At 42.4% G+C, this 15,583-nt stretch overlaps 1 protein-coding gene across 1 annotated transcript in view; it reads left to right on the top strand.

The window, feature by feature from the left end:
• LNX2 (ligand of numb-protein X 2) overlaps positions 1-15,583 on the top strand; it is a 169,307-nt gene that overhangs the window by 58,728 nt on the left and 94,996 nt on the right. The gene's annotated exons all lie outside the window — the stretch shown is intronic.

Below are 15,583 nucleotides of genomic sequence, written 5' to 3'. Positions count from 1 at the left end.
TGAGGTTGTCGAGGTGGAAGTTCAGGTCTCTGATTAGTATGTAGTCCATAGAGGCAATGGCGTGGGAGGCGATGAGGTCGGCGATGGTATTGGTGAACAAAGCATGAGGCCCGGGGGATCTGTAGGCGAGGGTGCCACGAAGCTTTGTTCTGGGGCTGGTTTGGATCTGGTGAAGGTATTCGGTGGTGGAAGAGGAGTCGCTCCTGCTGGAGGTGGAGAGTCGGAGGGAGCTCTTGTGTGCAATGGCAAGTCCTCCTCCTGGGTGGTTGGGGTGGTTCTTCCTCTGGATCTTGTATTCGTCAGGAATGGTGGTGGCCATGTCAGGCGCGGAGGAGGCGTTGGTCCAGGTTTCCATGAAAAAGGTGACATCTGGCGAGAGGGTGTCATGGAGATACCAGATCTCTACAGCATGTCTGTGCAGTGAGTGCATGTTGAGGAGATAGAATGCACTTCAGGGCTTCGATGATGCTGGCGTTCGGTGTGGGTGGGGCGGTCGTGGGGAGGATGGTGAAGGATTGTCAGCAGTGTCGCCAGGAGAACTGGCCATGGGTGGTGTTCGACGTAGACAGCAGGCAGTTGTTGTTCCTTCCGGGGTTGAGTGCGAGGAGGGCAGCTAAGTCGTTATGGTGGGAGGTCGGAGAACCAGGGTCCCTGGCACTGGTCAGATCACGGACAGTCACAGACGGGCTTGCCTTTGGGGCGCCTTCGACGTGTCAGCTGTGCACCCGCTGTGCGGCCATGCAGCAGGCACTATTAAATAGGAAAGTGAGAGGGAAGCGCAGTTGTGAGGCAGGAGTGGGAACAGGCAGGGGGAAGGGGCCATGGGGGCAGCAGCGGTGGGAAGGAAACGGGCACAGAGGACACAAGCAGGAACAACAGGAAAGACAGAAAAACAGGAAAAAAGCCACAATAACAAGACACCAAAGGCACAATAACAAAACACTAACAAAGACAGAAAAATGGGCACAAACACAGAGACAGACAGCCCTGGACCAGCAGAAAAGCAAGGCTCTCCCACTGGACCTCAAGGAATGAGGAGCAGGCAGGAGCCTGCAGGTGGAGGAGGGCCTCGAACACCTACCAGTACAGAGGTAAACGGGGTCAGCGGCAGCGGCACAACAGCAGAGCTTCTGGGAGAGAGAGCAGGTCACTGACCTGGAGCTTAAGTAAATGCATCCTTCGGCTGGTTCAGGAAATGGGAAAGTACACTTTTTCCAGAACTGGGATTACCCTTATGAGGGGACTATTAATAAAGAGATTTTACTTGTTTTTCCCCTAAGATGAATCAAGTTAACCCTTGTTTGTTTGGAGAAGATTTCTAAAGACTATCTCTGGGATTAAGCTCATTATAGGGAGATTGAACTGCTCCCTTTCAAACTCCTCCAGAATGCATGCCACACTGTGCAGGGATGTGGTGCATGCACTGTCACGGCGGCAAACTGCATGTTAGGCTCTCCTATGAGCCTAACAGCCCCTCGCTGTGAGCCAATCACATATTATATAAACGTTAAAGGGGCCTGAGCCAATAAGGCCTAACAAACGGGGTGGGATCATTAAATTACAGTACAAACAAGAGACCCCAGCAAGGCCAATAATCAATATTACTTGAAAAGACACAACATCTACATACATCTAGCATGTCTGAAACAATGTTGAATTCCTTTTTTTCAATTTATAGTGATAACCATTGCCATTTGGTGCAAACATTACATATATCAGCATGGAATAAATAACACATTTCCAGGGTAAACACAAACTAAAACACATCAATACACAAGAAGAAAAAATAAATCATTATTTTTCCATAGCGAGTGAGTTATTGCCTAAAAGCCCATAATAGCTCACACTCATCATTATTTTGCCCCTAAAAATCACATGAGGATAAGGTGTCACTTTTCTGATCCCATTCTCAGATGACATCCACTTTGAGTTATTGGTTCTGTATATATAAATGGATACTTTCCAGGAACATATCCTGGAGACACATTTGTACACTGAGAAGGTTCTCCTTTTAAATCCTCATAAAAAAGCCAAAACGTTCAACCTCTTAAGATGTAGGGGCATCTATTGTACAATGTAGGAGGTCATCATCAAGGCAACAGGAATACTCATTCAGTCTAAGAAGAAGAAAGAATATCTCTTCCAATTCTATTGAAAACATTTGGTGCTGCACCGCCCAGCCGTCATGGACCACACTCGTAATCCAGTGGGTAGGCGGGCGCACTACAGGCTTGACAGTCCTCCTGTTGGTGTGGTGGTGGGTGGGCCATCAGGAGGACTGCCAAACTCGTAATAAAGCCCTAAGTCTTTGGCCCACACAAAAAAGAAGCTAGGAAATATGTCTATCTTTACTCATTCAGAACTACAATCTCCTCTCCTAAGGATATATGATGCAAGCTTCTACGGTGATCCCTCCACCCCTGCACTACCCTTCCCCCTACTCCCCCATGGCCCAAACTCCTTCTCCAAATCTTCCTCTCAAACTCTCCACCACTGCAGCAAAGAATTTTAAACGCAATTTGATTAAACAACTCCTCGAAATACTCATTGCTGATCTCTGAAATTGATGCCAACCTACGCACTTTTGAATCCATTTTCCCACTCTAAAAAACAGCATTTCACTTTCACTGTAATTAACCCCTAACTCCCCTAGAAACTGTCCCCCTAAGGACAACACACATAATGAAATAAGCAAGAGTCCCGCCACCAACTCCAATCCATCCATCCCGACTTACCTTGCCCTCACCCCGATCGGCACTCAACCCACTCATCCATACCACTACCCCTTGCTTGCATAACCTGATCTGCTCCCCTACCAACACACCTACGAGCCCAGCCCAGAACAACAGCTCAGCTCAGAATATCACCACTTTCACCACCCCCCATCCCAGCAAATCCTCTGTCGAACACCCCTCCAAGCAAACCACACCCCATCTTCTCCCATACTGACATCTTAGGACATTTACCAAGCTGTTCTCTCCCCCAACTCCTACTACCTGCCCTCTACAGTATCCAGCTACTTAAGGACATGTACTTGATCATAATTCATTCTGATTTTATATTTGTAAAGAACTTACCTTTGGGTTTGAACTGGTTTTATCTAAAGATTGCCTTTTATAATAATCGAAAATCAAAAAGGAAGCAAAAGTGAACAAAATCATACTGACTGTCTGTTGAAAATATTATTTTTACTCTAAGTATTAATATTGCAATGGTTTTAATTAACTATGCTGAAAATAAAGAAAATTGAAACTCGAAACTACTACCTGCCCTCTATGATCATCAACACACTAACAACACCTTCTCGCAGGGACCTATACAACTATCCCAACAGACATGCCACTAACAATAAAGGATTTAGCAACCTCTCTAATTTTATCCCTACTAACATCACAAATCTCACTTCTACTGACAGACATTCAATATCTCTGGTGTGTACTACCCCGTATAATCTGATGCAAAACACCTGCACGTCCTCCTCACTAAATCATATGCACCAGTCCAAGCTTAACGAGCAACTAACTCACCTGGAAAACCTATTCGAGAAATTAGTACAGGCCCTCAACAATATCATAACTAACCAAAACGTGTTTCTGAACCCTGCCTATCACCCTCCCCCCCACATGCAATAATAGATAAGTCCTAAAACAAATCAAGACTCAATCACAAATCTGGACCACAACACCTCTCAAACACAAAGCTCGCAGACCTAGATGAAAGATTGCCACTATGTCTCTGACTGAGGCGTAGGAGATTTCCAAATTATATAACCCGGAACCTGAGGAGCTCAAACACCCTACTCCTCATTCCGACAAAAACTCACAAACAAAAAACCCCTTCTTGAGCAAAGCCCCTAAAAATGTGGAACGCCATCCCCACACATATCAGGTCTAACCCCTCCTTCTTGCACTTCAAAAGACAGCTAAAAGTTCTCCTCCTAAACCAACATCTCAACTAGCAGAACATCAATTACCCACAAAGACCTGACCTCAAACCTTAGATCTCCTCTACCCCTTCCCTGCTACTTTTCCTCCATAGTCCTCAACCCCCTGCCTTGTCCTGATTCGATTCAACTGTTCAGTCTACACACGTTATTTGTTGAACATGTACTTTTGTAAAGCGCTCTGATAGCCTTGGGTCTTGCCAGCACTATATAAAACTCTTAAATAAATAAATAGATAAATGTGAATAAGAACCACACCAGAAACAAACATTGACAGACTCCCCACTTTTCTTGCTGAATTAAGGGTACTGGCTTCAACCTGCGAGTTTGGTGGCAATCAAAACCATTATTTTAGAGACCAAATTGTCGTAATTGCTACAACAAACGTATTCATGAAAATCTGGACATACCATGGCTTTCTGCTGTATGAGAAAGTCTGTCTAGTGTAAATCTCGAACACCTCTTTTTAAACCCAAGTGCTTTGGGTAGTGTAACGAAAAAATCGCTCCAGGTGATGTTGTATGAAAAGTATAATACGTTAAGACATGATGAAGAGTTGTTTAAATCGTCAGTAGCAAGTTATATGTCAATAGAGAATATGCCATCCAACTTGCCATCAGGTTATCTCTTGAAGAATATTGATCGATGGGAAAGAGCATTATTGTTTCGCCGAAGAGCAGACACTATGAAATACATGCTCTGTTTAGGGTATAGTACTAAACTTGATCAAATGACGTGCCCATATGATCACCATAGTAAACAAACTATGGCACACTTTTTTATTCTTTCATAATTTTTACCAAATGTACACAAAACTGTTCTTAATTCCGTTTTTTAAGAAAACTGCCATTATTGACCATAAATAGCTTATACTAAAATTCTGGGATTAGAAGAAGATGCTTTGGTCATCTGAGTAAGTTCCTTTTTGAAAGCAGCTGTTCGTGCACGCATTTCCATGGGCAAAGAATGATAGTTACATTGAAAATCTGTTATGTTGTTGCCACCCCAATTTACACCAAAACTTGAAAATTGCCAGCGGAATTGAAAGTTTGGTAAAGGCTTCAAAGGAACTTAATAAAGGCAAGGATTGGTGGCTCATGAACATGTTAATATGGTGGATGTTAAACATAGACCAGTTTCTCTCCCAAAGACAACAAGAAAAGTGGGAAGTCTGTCAATGTTTGTTTCCGGTATGGTTCTTATTCACATTTGGCTAACTCCAAGGGTTGCCCTGCCATTGGTAAAACTTCTGCAAAGTGCAGAAAGGTGGCTAATTTTGTCAGGGTGTGCAGGAATGTCCAGAAAGTAGTGTTCATTAAGGATAAAGAGTACATTGGAAGTCACTATGAACCAGTGGAGGAAGAAGTGGACAGAAGAGTTGTGTTTTCCATCAAAATGGTTGAAACAAGCCTTACATCGGCTAAGGGTGGTGAACCTATTTGTGACATTAGCATTGGTAAAGTCACAGTAGGAGTAACAGTGGACTCTGGGTCGCCCATCACCATAGTCACTGATGATCTTTAGTGATCAAAGTGGGGGTCAATCCAGATCTACCTCCAGATTTACGCACTGTGGCATTTGGAGGGCACGGTATTGATTTGCTGGGTTACTTTACAGACACAACGGCCCCTCGCGGTGGGATGCCTGACTTTCACCTTGTGGATACCCTGCTATCTCACAGGGGAATATCAGGAAGGGTTCCCTAAGCAAGCGCCGGGAAACCCACGGCGGGTAGCTGTGCGCTATATAAGCTCAACTACATTTACATTTACATTTACACACTTACATTTCAAGATAGGGTCATCAATACTAAAGTCTATGTGGCAAAAAATGTTACAACATTTTGGGGTGAAGGATCAAGGGGCATTCGGCATCCAGGCACTGACTGTCCTATTTCTTTAGTCAGTCCGGTCATGTCTCCTTTGCCTAACACAGTTAAGCCTTCTTTGCCCATTTCTAGCTTGTTAAAGAAGCACAAAGATGTGTTTGAGAACCAGTTGGGTTTAGTCAAGGGCTATAAGCATGAAAGCGTACTTAAGGACAATGCAGTACCTGTGGTGCATAAAGTCAGGAATGTTCCTGTAAGCGTGAGAAGTCAGCTGACGATTCATTTAGCTGACCTGTGTAATAAGAAGGTCATTGAACCTGTTAAATCCCTCTCAGTGGGTTTCTTCTATCGGTATAGCCAAAACAAAAAGTGAAGACATGAGGCTCTGTGTCGACCTCAGATCTTTGAACAAGACTTGTAACAGAAAACCTGGGATGAATCCTGGCCTAAATAGACAACATTTTGTGACCCTAGGAAATTGCTTGATTTCACCTTGACTCCTTTTTCTTCATTATTACATTTGAGAGCACCTTGAAATACAGGAGTTCAATTTGTATGCTGTACAAAACCTTCTTTGGTGTTTGATTTATTAAACTACAATGCTGTTCCATGTATAATAACAACCTAAACCACACAGAGGGGCCGATTAGGATGGCGGACGGACTTGCGTCCGTCCGCCACCCTTGAGGAGGAGGGAACGTCCGCAGGGGCTGCGGCGTTCCCTCCGTGCTGATTAGGATGTGACCGCCAGGGTGGCGGTCACATCCTCTATATTTAACATTGCGGCGGGTGCAGCTACAAGCTGCACCCGCCGCAATGTTAAAAAAGCATGTGTTACATTTACATGCACAAAGCGGCAGGCACCGCACGGTGCCTGCTGCTTTGTGCACGCAAATGCAGGGGGGTACCATAGGTACCCCCCATGTGCACCCCCCACCCCCCATTCACCCAGGGGGCCCGCAACGGGCCCCCAAAGTGAATGTCCGTATGCTTTTCCATGACGGAAAAGCCGCCGTGGAAAAGCAGTTTAACACAACCATCATAATATGGCGGACGGTGTCTCATAGACACCGCCTGCCATGTTATAGCTTTTCCGCCGCGGTCGGAAGCCGACCGCGGCGGAAAAGCGGCGGACGGAATTCCAGACCCACCAGCCATCCTAATTTGGCGGTGGGTCTTTGGAGCCTCCGCAGAGGATTTTCCGCCTCCTCCGGGCCGGAGGTGGCTTCCGCCGGCCCGGAGGAGGCGGAAAATCCTCCATCCTAATCGGCCCCTATATGTGCACTTGACAACTGACTTGCCTCTTGGGTGACTGATGGCATTGTTGTCAGGGCAGTTAAGGCATGAATGTTTCTAAGTTCATGTATGAAAACTATCACTTTAACAATAATCATGTGTAGTCTAGCTCCTTGCTTGCTGCATCACAGATGAGAGTTCTAGGATGATGCAAATACGTTCCATGTGGGGGTTCGATGGAAGGCAAGAGCAGCAGTGAATCCACCACTAAGTAATTTTGTCAGATGGATTGTGGTGTGTAGGTGATGGGTGAGATCTACAGCGGCAGAAGGGAGTTTTTCCAATTTTTACTAATTTCTGGAGAATGCATGCTATAGCTACCTGTGCAAACGCTGCAGTTGCAAGGCAATTGAGGAATTGCAGCCAAGCGGCCTGTGCGTATAGACAGCGCTAACTTTAAAAAAGCATGTTGAGGAGATAGAGTCTTGGCAGCATTTGTTAGTGCTGTGTCAAGCGCAGTGTTCCCATTATAGCTGGTGCACAGTGCCTGTTACCTGTGGAAAATGTCTAAGAAATTTAGAGAAACTTTATCATATTTTTATATGATTGTTGCACAATGTCTGTAATTTTAAAGATATGTAGTGCAGGACACCTTCTTTGTTTTCTGAATATCAGTGTTAAATCAAATGAACAGCAGCCCGGGGGGGGTGGGGGGGTTACATATATCCCTGCGATAAAGCTTACGAGAATATATTGTATCTTGCTTTGAATCAATAATATATAGATACAAGATATAAACACCCAGTAATAGATATTTTCTAATAAATCATTTTATCATTGGGTAACTAACCACAAACACCATATTAATAATTATGCCACATTAATCCACTTTTGCCCAAGTCTTCAGATACTTTTTACCAAGTCCTAGTCGAGTGTGATGCGCTTTCTCCAAAATCATAAACTTTCTTCATGGCAATGACCATTCAAGGTAGGTTGGCAAACCAGGAATTCTACATGTCTGTGCTATAATAGTTTGTGACGAGGGAGCAACAAAATATAAATTTCTTAATATTCCTATTGTTTTTGACTTTTTGCTATTATCGAACAAGAATCATTCCAGGATCGGAATCCAAAGACTTCCCTGTTATTCCATCTATTTTGGTATAAACTGGTGTCCAAAAATATCTTAGTCAGGTACATTTCCCAATAACATGTTTCCATGCATTGGTTGCTGGTCTAGGGGCTGATGCTGTTTAATCGTACGAGGATGAAACACAAGTGAAATAAACAATAATATAGTATTCTTTGTAAGTTCAGGTTTATTGAAATGTGGTGCATATCACTACTCAATGTCACCCAAATTCCTGAAATGTTTGTAATCTTCCGTCCCCCGAGGATACATGCTGCAGTGATAGGAGAGCTCATTTGCAATTACCAATTGATATATTCAATTGAATTAGTCTTTCAACATGGCGCTTCTGGGTTTCTGCAAAACTCAGCATTGATAATCAATGTAGTAACATTTTGGCAGTTTTAAAAATAGCTTTGGATTGGCAAATATTTTTTTAAACCCCTCCCTGGTTACTTTTCTGAATTTCTACTGAATCTCAGAAAAATGACTAGAAGGAACCATCCTGATCTAAAAGCTGGTCTATTATGACTACTCCCTTGCTGTTCCAGTGGGAAAATGTGTTGGTTACTGCTGTAGAAGATTGGGACTATCCCACAAAGGTTTTCATCCTCTTTCTTGCAGAGTCCAGATCACTTTACCCCCTGTGCACATCCTGGGTACAACACCTGCAGTGTTTTGAACTGATCTTTTTAAAAATATGGGGTTGGCAAATTTAGCAGCAAAATAGAAGTTAACCCCTTTTGTGGTCATCAGATTGATAATGGCAAGAACATTTTGACCTATCATCACGAGCTCCGCCAGTGAGTTTGTGTTAAAATGTCTGGTGATTTGGATAACTGGTGGGAGAGATCTCATCTTGGAGAGTACCATAAATAAGTATTGCCAATTAACTAGGTCAAACATGTTTCAGCATCTAAAACCAAATGGCATGGGGTACCTTCTCAGTTTCAACATAATCTATTGCTCTCCATATGTAATGGGTTTTACCAGCAAATAATCTACCAGGGAGGAAACATATTTGATTGGGTAACATTAGGTGTTGCATTACCCTGGACATTCTATGAGGTATTTATTTCATGTACGTTTTATAATCCAAATTTAGCAGAGCAATGGATTTGAAGGAGCTCGAAAGGGTAGGATATTTCCCTAGTTTTACAAACATAACCAACTATGGGAGCTGCAAATATTTCATAAAACTTTTGCGGAGACCATCTTTCCCTGGAGTTTTCACAGCAGGAGGTGCTCTTATCACAGCATACCTCTCTGTTTCTATGTAGGGCTTAAGTAAGACCATTATTTATTCAATGTTAGTTTGTCTATTTCTAGCCCATTCAAAAATCTTTGATGCTTTGCTCAGAAGGTTTTAATATTTCCTGATATAATTCTTTTAAGAAATTTATTTTTCAGGGGTCTGTTTCAATTACATTATCCTCTTGATTTAAAATGTTTGCAACTTGATTGGTGATTTGTGTTGTTCTTATTTTCCATGCTACAGATTTACCAATTTTGTTGTGTCCCTTCAAAATGTTTTGGTACAAAGTTTGTTTATTTACAATTGCCTCTTTAGAGATATCAAACATTTTGGCATCAGAATTGTTCAGGAGCATTATATAATCTGGATTAAGTTCTTTATGTAGATACTGATTGACCTGCCAATGCTGTTGTTCTGTTTGGATACAGTTTGCTCATGTATGTATTATTTAGCATATTTTCCTCCCTCTGTAGTCCTTTAAGATTGGAGTTAAAACTCTCCAACTCTATTGCATCTCTAGCTGTTCTGTTATTTATCTCAAATAATTCCTTGATAAAATTTCAAAGTGTCATTTGTATTTCTGGGAAGGCTACCATTGAGAGATCAGTACACCAGAATGGCTTCACCAGTTTTTTGGAGAGGGACTTCTTAAAACATGTCTATTGAAATCATGGCCAGATAGTAATGGGGGGATTCTCTTGGCTGATGTTAATATTATCGGAGAGGATAAGAGGGTCACAAATTGAGCTCCCACATCTAGTAAGGGAGGGAATAGGACGAGTGACTGGAGTGGGCCTTGGAAGATGAAACTGTGGTTGATAGAGGAGAATAAATGACTAGCCATAGCAACATTTGTAAATTATGGGCAGGAATAGCAATTACAGCATAATAAAAGTGGTACCAATAAACGTAAATGGGTAAAATGCAGCAAAAAAACAAAATATGTTTGTGCAGCTATTTAGGAAAACAAATGCTGAGTTAGTTTTACAAGAGATTCACTTGAGAACCAACGCTTTCTAGTGAAAAATCCATGGGTAGTCAAGTTTTGGCAATCAAGTACTTTGGCTGCATTTCAGAGGGCAATTGTAGTTTGCAGATATTGTGTCAGGAATCAGCGTTAGGATCAGAATTCTGCAGGGGTCAGGCCACATAAAAGCATCAGGAAAATACACCATAGGGCGTTAGATCATAGTTCCCTAAGCTCTCTAACAAACTACAGCACTAGTTCAAACACACACAGGCCTGGATGTTCTGGAAAAAAGGGAAGTGGAAACTGGTATGGCCCTTTGCGGATAGGGTTGAAAAGCTCAGACCCATGGGGTCAGTAATGGTGGAGGACGATTTTTGACAGCAGCCGTTGTTGGGCCTTCTCTACTTCTAAGTTCTCACTAGTTTGGTGTTCTCTCAAATGTGTTGTGTTTTCCCTTTCCTCAGTCATTCCCTCAGCAGTTAGTTACCCTCTCTGTCCCCTTCTCTGCTTCGCTACAGTCCTGTGCTACTCACCTTTTGGTGTTGCACCCATTCAATGGGCCTTTTAGTAAAGGTTCACAGCCTGAAGACTCGCATGACTGATGCTTCCTCCCCTTTCGATTCTCTGGCTGGTTCGTGATAGCTGGGGGGCTAATTAAAGCACTTCATCTAACCAACCCTGGTAAGCACTGTTCAGAGTATTGGTCCTTGGAGAGGTTAATTGTAATTACAGATTTGATTCTAATGTGCTCTGTGTTTTTGATATAGAAACCCAAAGGTCTATGAGTCTGTGCGAAACATTCTATGAGGTGTTGAGCCATATTGACATCAGACCCTCATATGTCTCTTTCTCTCCTTACTCCTCTTTTTTCCTGGGGTAGCGTTATGCTCAGGTTTGTCTCTCTTCACGTTGAGGGTGTGCAGTCTTGAGGAGTGATGCACTTCAGAGATGCCATGACCAGCCCTCTTCAAGATATATTGTGGATGGAAAAACTACACAGCAGAGTCTTGATAACAAAGGTAGATGGATTTTATTAGGCGCCCATAAAGGTTTTATTCAGTTACTAGCTGTATCTTAATATGGCCACATTCCAGACAATCCTAAATACTTGTGGAAATGCTATTGGAATTGGCAACATTTCCTAATCACTTAATATTAAGATGCCTTACTATTTGGAGTTGATCTCAACCTACCCAGGAATGAGCATAACCCAAAAATGCAGAAATCCCTATAAGTATTAATAAACTGATATGATCTGGTGTATTTCTGAAGTAAGTTGCATTCTATGTTATGTTGTGCTATTAGTAATTGTAGAACTTTCATATCATCCGGGAGGGTACCATGGCACCTGTTAGAAGTTGCTGACTGGAATGTCCAAGGGAAGCCCTGGCTCTGGGTTTCAGTTCTTCCTGAATTTGAAGACTGTGCTGGCAGATCATCACAGATGAGCTTGACGACAACTGACGGATACAGGTGTTAGGCTTTTTGACTGCATGCACTCAAAAAGAACGTAGGAGATCCAGAGTAGAGCCAGGCCACAGATCCCGTTTTCCTGAAGTTGTTTGCGGAGGATGCAGTAGAAGACTGTATTGAAGGCCACCAAGAGGTCCAGAAGAATGGGGACAGCAATGGCGCCTTTGTTGGTGATATGGTGGATGTCATTAGTAGTGGCGAAGGGCCAGTTTCAATACTTGGGTTAAATCTGAAACCAGACTGGAAAAGGTTAAGGAGGTGGTTAAATTCAAGGTAGTTGAAGAGGTGGGAGTTGATGCTTTTTTGAAGGACTTTGGAAGGATAAGGTAGGAGGGAGATGGGCCTGTAGTTGGACATATTCAAGGGGTCTGTCAACCATTTCTTCAGTAGAGGTAAGATGGTGGCATGTTTCCATATGTTGAGGAAGTAAATAGTTAAGTAACGGAGTGCTGATGGTTTCAAGTCCGCGTGTGAGATGTAGTGAGGGCATGGTTTGGTTGGAGCCCCTGATTTGATAGTGTGCTTGGTAGAATGAACTTCTGTTGTGGTTATCATGAGCCAGCAGGTCATGGTTCCCTTAGGGTGACACTGTTCTCAGTGTTGAGGAGGTTGAGGGAGGAGAAGTCTGGTTGGGGGGCAAAGTTGTTATATTTGGATTTGATTATCTTAGAGAAAGGGCTGGAGTTCCTGTGAGTGAGTGGTAGATGTGGAGGTGGCAGGAGGTAGGTGAATTATTTTACAATGGCAAAGATCTCCTTGACGAATTTGAAACTGTTGGCATTGCAGGAGGATAGGGCTTGGTGGCATTGAGCTATTAGTAGTAGAAACGCAGAGCAGAATGGTAAGTTGCTCTTTCTTTGCTGTCATTTTGAGAGCCACAAGCTCTATTGCAATTGTTTGCAGTGGAGCTTCGACATTTTAAGTTCCTCAATGTACCAACTGGCCTGGGGTATAGCTCAAGATGTGTAGGCAGTTCTCAAAGGTGCCAGGGTGTCTGCACTGGAAGTTATCCAGGAGTTGAAGTTAGAGATGAGAGACAATAGGTTCAGTGGTTGAGGAGGAGTGGTGTGCAAGGAGCTCTGAGGTCCTTTTGTCAGCAGGATATTTGTTCCACTGCTATTGGGCAGTCTGCTACTTAGTGGGTCTGTTCTGGTTCTGCCGTGGGGTGTTGAAGCAGATGAAGGAGTGGTCAGTCCATACGAGTGTCATAGTGGTGTCCAGCATTTTGATGTTGAAGTTAGAGATGATGGGGTTAAGGAGGTGGCTGCCTTGGTGAGGTGTGTGGAGCTGCACACACATTGAGTGACTCCCAGTATGCTAAGGTCTTACAGGAGGAAAGAGGACTCAGGGTCTGATATCTCTTTGGGTGGAAGTTAAGGTCACCCAGAAGTAGGAAGAAGTTGGATGTGAGTACCAGGGGAATGATGAGGTCCGCGAGGAAGGAGCAGAAGTTGGTTTTGGGTTCAGGTGGACTATATAGTAGGGCTCCTTCAAGGGTTGACGAGTGCGGTGTGTTGATTTTGAATGCTAGGTGTTCCAGCCAGCCTTTTGTGTCGGCAGAGGTGATGGTGCAATTGATGCTCTAGTGGTAGATGATTGTTACACTACCGCTGGGTCTGTTAACTCTGTCCTGTTTTATGATTTGTAACTGGGAGGGTTGGCAGTCACTATCTTTGGGGGGGATGTGGTTTGAGCCAGATTTTGATGAGGAATAGCAAGTTGGGGAGTGGTCCTCCATGAGGTCGCAGACTTCTGTGGCATGCTTAACTAGGTAGAATTTTAGGACGGTAGGAGTGGTGTGTGAGATGTTTGTGGTAGCTCTGGTGATGTAGCACAAGAAGTGGCATGCAGGGCATGAGAATGCGCTTTCTATTAGGAAAAAGAGTCTAAGTTGCAGTTTTGAGATGGGCGACCCGGTTTGTTGAGAAAATGCAGTGTGTTTCCTGGGTAACATCATCTGGGGCTGGGGTTTGTTGCCAGAGGACCAGGGGTCTGAGCGCTCAGTGTGTCCTGGGCACATACTGGTGCAGACAGGTTTGCCTTTGACAGCACATCAACAGCACACCCGTTGCACTTGTCCACTAAGCATCCGCACTGTGGCCACCATTTTGATGCCTCCCAGCAGGACAGGCAAAGATCCAGAGGGCTTTGGGTGGGGTGATTGGGTGGACTGAGGAGCCAGTTGACAGCAGCACATGGCGGCTAGTTCAAGGTGCAGAGAAAGCGAGACGGGGTGAAAAGAAGCAAAGGAGGACAAATAAAGACAGAAAAGGCAGAGCAGAAACAGGTAGAAAACAAGTTCTAAAAATGAAAACAAAAGAGGGTAAAAGAAATGACAAAATAAACATAAAAAGTAAGACAATAACAAGAACAAAGCCAGGCAACTTCGAAAGGGGTAAAAAGAGGCGTGAATGTGACACCTCAAGAGGGTCCAGAAGGGCCAGGCACCTTGGTTAGAGGACCGAGGCTAAGGAGGGCAAGGTAGCAGCGCATAAAAGAAGAAGGATCAGTCAGGCAGGGTCAAGGAAGCACCCTCCTATTTAGTTATTTTTTACATATGCCTACAAAACAATTCAACTGCAAAAATAATTGATAGACAGAATACAGAACAATGTCATACATTCACCCCAGTACAGAGATTTGGGCCTAAATCCATCGTTTTTTTGCTCACCATGCCATTCCAGTTTGAACTCAGCCATACGCAAATCAGTCGTGACCCTGTGCACAAGGTTCTTGGCTGGGTGCCTATGTCTATGTGGTGGGCAGTCATAATATCGAGTCTTTTATTTCGACTGGACAGAATATCGAGTAAAAAATATAGAATGGACATAATATCGACTAGACATAATATAGACAACAAAAATATCGACTAGAGAAAATTAATATCGAATAGAATGGACATAATATCGAATCAAAAATATAGAATGGACATAATATCGACTAGACATAATATAGCCAACAAAAATATCAAATTTAAGGTAAGTTAATATTAATTTTTATTTTTTGTGTAATATAAGTCTGTAGCGGGTTGTGGGTTTATAGGGGAATAGGGTGGGAAGTAATTTAATTATAATTAATTAAATATGTTAATGTATTTATTCCTAATTATTTGGAATACATTGTTAATTAAATAATAATTGGTAATTAATAAAAATATGATTGGTAAATAATTTTAATTGATTAATTGATAAATATGTTAATTTCATTCATTTATTTTCTGTAGCGGGTTGTGGTTTATAGGGGAATAGGGTGGGAAATAATTTAATTCTCATTAATTAAATATGTCATTTAAATTATTGGTATTTATTTTGAATTAATTGTTAATTAATTTTTAATAGGTAATTAATTAAAATATAATTGGTAATTAAAATTAATTTATTAATTTTGAAATTGTAAATTAATTTATTGTTAATAGGTAATTAATTAGTATGAGTAGGCAATTTTTATAATTAAATAATTTTATTTTGTATTTATAAATAAATATGTCATAGTTTTTTATACACAAGTACAATAATGTATTTATTTGTAATTGGTATTACTATTTATGTTATTTATATCTATTTGTGAAGTATTTACTTTCCCTATTATTGCACTCTCTGAAGTTGGAATAGTAATTTTAACCCCTACGCTATACAACACTTTCCCTAATGTTGCACCCACTGGAGTGGGCATGCAACGTTTACAACGCAACTTTTACTATGCACTACCATTACAATTAAACTTTTACAACGCAAAAACTTTTACAACGC

Source organism: Lissotriton helveticus, chromosome 8 (genome assembly GCF_964261635.1).
Source record: "Lissotriton helveticus chromosome 8, aLisHel1.1, whole genome shotgun sequence".
NCBI classification, from domain to species: domain Eukaryota; kingdom Metazoa; phylum Chordata; class Amphibia; order Caudata; family Salamandridae; genus Lissotriton; species Lissotriton helveticus.
This window is presented reverse-complemented; position numbering and strand designations above follow the sequence as displayed.